Source organism: Eptatretus burgeri, chromosome 3 (assembly GCF_056783735.1).
Source record: "Eptatretus burgeri isolate ZD-2024b chromosome 3, Ebu_testis_v1, whole genome shotgun sequence".
NCBI lineage: Eukaryota > Metazoa > Chordata > Myxini > Myxiniformes > Myxinidae > Eptatretus > Eptatretus burgeri.
This window is the reverse complement of record NC_140963.1, coordinates 115,021,334-115,026,333: the sequence shown is the minus strand read 5'-3', so window position 1 is coordinate 115,026,333 and position 5,000 is coordinate 115,021,334. Positions and strand designations below refer to the sequence as shown.

The 5,000-nt window shown below is 41.3% G+C and overlaps 1 protein-coding gene across 4 annotated transcripts in view; it reads right to left on the bottom strand.

Annotated features, from left to right (window-relative positions):
* The window catches only part of LOC147030784 (uncharacterized), a 206,197-nt gene that overhangs the window by 154,329 nt on the left and 46,868 nt on the right, over positions 1–5,000 (bottom strand). The window lies entirely within an intron of this gene.

Here is a 5,000-nt window from a genome sequence, read left to right as displayed (position 1 = left end):
CCTGTTGAACCAAAAATCCAAACAGTTCCTTCTGTGCATCACAGTCCACACTTATGTCAGGGTAAAGACACAACATGGAGTAAAGATGATCACTCACGAACATTAAGTAGTGATTGGCATTGACTTTGCCTTCTCAGGGAATGACTGCACCAAAACCATGCCAGGAAAATGCATCTCGACATTACAGAACCACCAGAACCATTCACTGTTGGAACCAAGCGCTTAGGGTTGTAGAATTCTTCAGGTTGGCGACACACATGCAGTCGTCTGTTTGTCGAGAACATGGTGAAGGATGATTCAACTGACCATATCACATTTGTCCACTGTTCGGTGGTCCACTGCCTGTGTATTTACACCACTGGACTTGCAAACATGCATGGCCAGACATGAGCAGTTTGTGCACTGCAACCCCATTATGGTAGCCCGCTCTTTGGAGTTCTCGGCGGACCGCTTTTGATGAAACTGGATGCTCGAGCCCCATGTTGAAATCTACAGTCAATTGATATGCAGTTGCTTGCATGCTTTGCCTTGCGCTTCAAATTGATGGACAGATATCACGATCCCGGAGCATGCGCTTCCGTACACTGTTGCCCTTTGCTGATAAAGTCTTTCCCTCAGAGTTCCACGCTGACATTATTTAAGACACTGTTGCTCATGAAACATCACCCAAGTTGAGCTGACTCTGTTATTGAAGCTCCTGCCAAATGCGCCCCAATCACCTCTCTTTCAAAGTCACTGAGGTCTCCTCTTGCAGCCATAATTATAGGCAACCAGGTCTGTGCAGCATTTTTATACATGACCTTAAGCATGCTGGGATGTTATTTGCTTAATTAACACATGGGCCACACCTGTGTGGAAGCCGTTGCTTTCAAAAAACTTGGTGTCCAGCATTTACCCAAGTGTTTCCATATTTTTGTCCATTACGTGTGTATGTGCGTATGTGTGTATGTATATATGTATATATGAATACATATGTATATATGTATATATATATATATATATATATATATATATATATATATATATATATATATATATATATATATATATATATATATATATATATATAGTCAAATTTGTTATTTTTGCGAAATACGCAAGAAATATGGATTGAGATCAATAGATGAATATGAGGGAAGAATACAGAAGGTCAGCTTTTATTTCTTGGTATTTCTATGCATACATGTTTTACCATCGTGGAACAATAGTACTTTTTACTAGCCGGGAGGCGATGATAGTTGGCTGGCATTATTGAACAATGCCACGATAGGTACAATTGAGTTAGTGGAAGCTTTTGAGGAAGCCCTACCGTAAAAACCTATCTCTTCCGTCAAAATTGACCAAATCAAATCGGATTTTTACCTTCTCATTCTGCGAAAGGTTATGTTTTGGTCGCTGTGTATTTATTTATTTGTGAATATGTGTGTTTGTTTGTTATTCGCATAACTCAGAAAGTATGAAACCGAATTGCATGAAATTTGGTGGGATGATTCGTGAGTATCCAAGGACGATTTGATTAGATTTTGGGAGCGATCGGGTCAAAGGTCAAGGTCATGAAAAGGTCAAAAACACTCTTTTGAGCATAACTTCCTTCATAATACAGCTATCGACATGCAACCACCGCCATATTGTTTCATGACGAGATACCTTTCGGATATGTAGTGTCGGATTTGACGTAACGTCATCGGAAGTGCGTCTAAATGACGTCACAAGATGACGTAAATTTTCAATTTTCGATCTCATCAGTTTTGATCATACCGTTTTGTAGGACTTACCTTAAGGACGTCAAACACCAAATTTGATGTCAATCGGACTGATGGTTGTGACGTCATGGATGTTTTAAAATGACGTTTTTCAAATGTGCCCGGAAAAAAGTTGCGGCGGCGAAGGTATGCGCTCTACCGAGTGCCCGTTCTAGTTTTTATATGTTGTACTTATGGACATTATGCACAGCTTCTAGGAAATGAAATTGCGAGAAAAAAAATCGAGACAAAAATAAAAATAAATAAAAAGTTCAAGTGGGCGTGGCTCCGCCTACAAGGGGCGTGGGACACCCCTCATACAAAAAGACACAACTAGACCATGATATCTAGCTTGTGTCCAAGTTTCATCAAGATTGCATCAAACGTCACGGAGCTATGCTCTGGAGAGAGTCACAAACAGACTCTCTCACCAGACAGTCACAGATAGACAGACAGACAACGAAAATAGTGGTCACTGCTGGTGCCCATGAACTAATATTTAATCCCCACATTTTAGGTACATAAGTATTGGAACAGATTAACATACCATAAATTACAGTCGAATCAAAGTTAGTATTTGGTTGAATACCTATCCCTTGCATGCAATAACTGCATCGAGCCTGTGACCCAATGACATAACCAAACTATTGGTATCTTCCTATGAGATGCTTTGCCAAGCTATTACTGCAGCCATTTTCAGTTGTCATTTGGTTATGGGAGTTTTCTGACCTTAGTCTCCTCTTCAGGAAGTGAAATGCATGTCCCATGAGATAAAAATCGCGAGGAGAATGACTTGGCCAGTCTAAAATCTTCCACTTTTCAACCCTGATGAACTCCTTGTTTGCACTGGCAGTGTGTTTTGTGTCATTGTCTTGCTGCATGGTGAAGCACCACCCAATTAATTTGGAGGCATTTTCTTGCACACAGACAGACAAAATATTTCTGTACACTTCGGAATTAATTCTGCTGGTGCCATCATTGGTTACCTCATCAATAAAGATGAGTGAGCCAGTTCTAGAGGCAGCTATGCAAGCCCAAGCCATGATACTACCTCCACCATGCTTCACAGATTAGGTTGTATGCTTTGGATCAAATGCAGTTCTTTCCTTTCTCGACACTTTTGCCTTTCCATCGCTTTGGTAAAGGTTTATCTTGGTCTCATAAATCTTTGTTCCAGAACTCTACTGGCTCACCTCTGTATTTCTTGGCAAATCCTAATCTGACATTTAACTTTTTGGTGCTGATGAGAGGTTTACATCTTGCGGTGTAGCCTTTGTAATTCTGCTGTCGAAGTCTGCTTTGAACGGTAGATTGTGATACTTTCACCCCTGTAGTCTGGAGGTTGTTGGTGATGTCACTGACAGTTGATTTAGGGTTTTTCTTCACAGCTTTGATGATTTTTCTGTCACCAACTGTAATTGTTTTCCTTGGCCAACCTGGCCATTGCCTTTTGCTCAATACACTGAGCAAAAGCACTGAGCCAAGCCACACCACACTAGCGGTTTCTTTCTTTTACAAGATATTCCAAATTGCTGTATTTGCTCTGTCCAATTTTGTGCTCTGGTTCTTATTGAATTATTCTGTTCTTTCAGCTTCAAAATTGCTTGCTTTTCATTCATAGATAGTTCTCTGGTCTTCATGTTGTTTTTTGCCAACTGACTCCAAAGGCAGACTCCCAAGGCAAAAGCTAAAGCTAAAACCAAGATGAGACATTCACAGCTCTTTTATGTGTGAACAATCAATGCAACAAGAAACACCGATCAGTCATTTGTTCCAATATTTGTACTTCGCTAAAATGGGGGGACTGAACATAAAAAGTGCTATTGTTCCACAACGGTAAAACATATATGCATCGAAATACCAAGATATAAAAGCTGACCTTCTGTACTCTTGCCTCGTATTCATCTTTTGATCTCAAATTCAAATTTCTTAACTTTACAGCAATGATAACAAATTAGACTTCACTGTTCCAATACATTTGGAGGGCAGTGTGCGTGTGCATGTGCGTGTGTGTGTCATGGATCTACAGGGTCTAAGCCTAAAGTGTGTAAAGAGTGTAAAGGTCTAAAGGATCTAAGTGGTCCAAAGGGTCTATGGAGCTCTAAAAGGGTCCATAAGGGTCTTAATGTATAAGGTCTAAAGTAGTCTTAAGATATAAAGGGTATTTTCTAATAGTAGTAAAGGTCTAAAGGGGTCCAAGAGGTCTAAATAATACAAAGTCAAGAGGGTCTAATGGGTCCAAATGTCAAACAAAATCGAAGTGTGAAGGGGTTTAAGTGGTCTCAAGGGTATAAAGGTCTTCAGGAGTCAAAGGGATCTAAAGGGTGTAAAAGCTCAAGGGGTCTAAAGTGGTTCCAAGGTCTTAAATGGTTAAAATGGTCTAAAAATGTGAAAAATGGTCTCAAAAGTCTAAAGGGTCAAAAAGTATTGTTGCGGCCACGGGTACCGAGACACCAGCTTGTCACTCAGGGGGATTCATCCCTGGTTGTCCTCGGTAGAGCCGGACCTGGGGCCACCACTCACAATTAACGTTGTGGGACGGCGGGTCGTTTGAAAACCATGAATGCCACCCAATCAATCACGAGTTCCATTGTCCACCGTCTAATTATTTCGTTTAACTAGAGGTCACGTGGTTACCTGAGTGGGGAGCGTGCCCTTGACAAAGCACCAATGTTATCTCGATTAGATTTTAATTAGGGCGGCCGAGCGTTTTAACCGCTGGTGCATGCCGACGATTTTTGGTCAAATCCGTGGTAATTACCTCCCAGTCTATCTCGGTTCGGACAATGCTAGACCAATGGAAGGAAAGGACAAACACGGACAGGTTGGAAATCGACAAATAATTTATTAATAATAAAATAAATAAAAATAACTTTTATTTTCTGAGGTAAATAAAGAACTAATTTCAAAGCAAAATCAATCAAAATGCCAGGAAAGAGACAAAGAGCAGATGCTTATCGGGGGTTGACTTACTTACAGCTAAACACAGGCATGGGTATCCAACATATCATTCAGGGGGAAAGGGGGGGGGGGAAGAATTGTCTCGCTCAACAGAAAGTCGTCCGTGAAGTGAAAATGTCCTGAAATGCATGCGTGCGTGTTACGTCTGCCGCCAGCACCCAGCTTTGCCGTGCACCCTCTCGCAGGGCAGCCTTAAACACCAGTCGAAGTCTGGAGGGCATTGAAATCGTTTGTCGCGGGTTTAGACCCTGGTGTTGTTGGTGACCGACCCGTGCCTCACTTGTTGGCGGCGCTGCT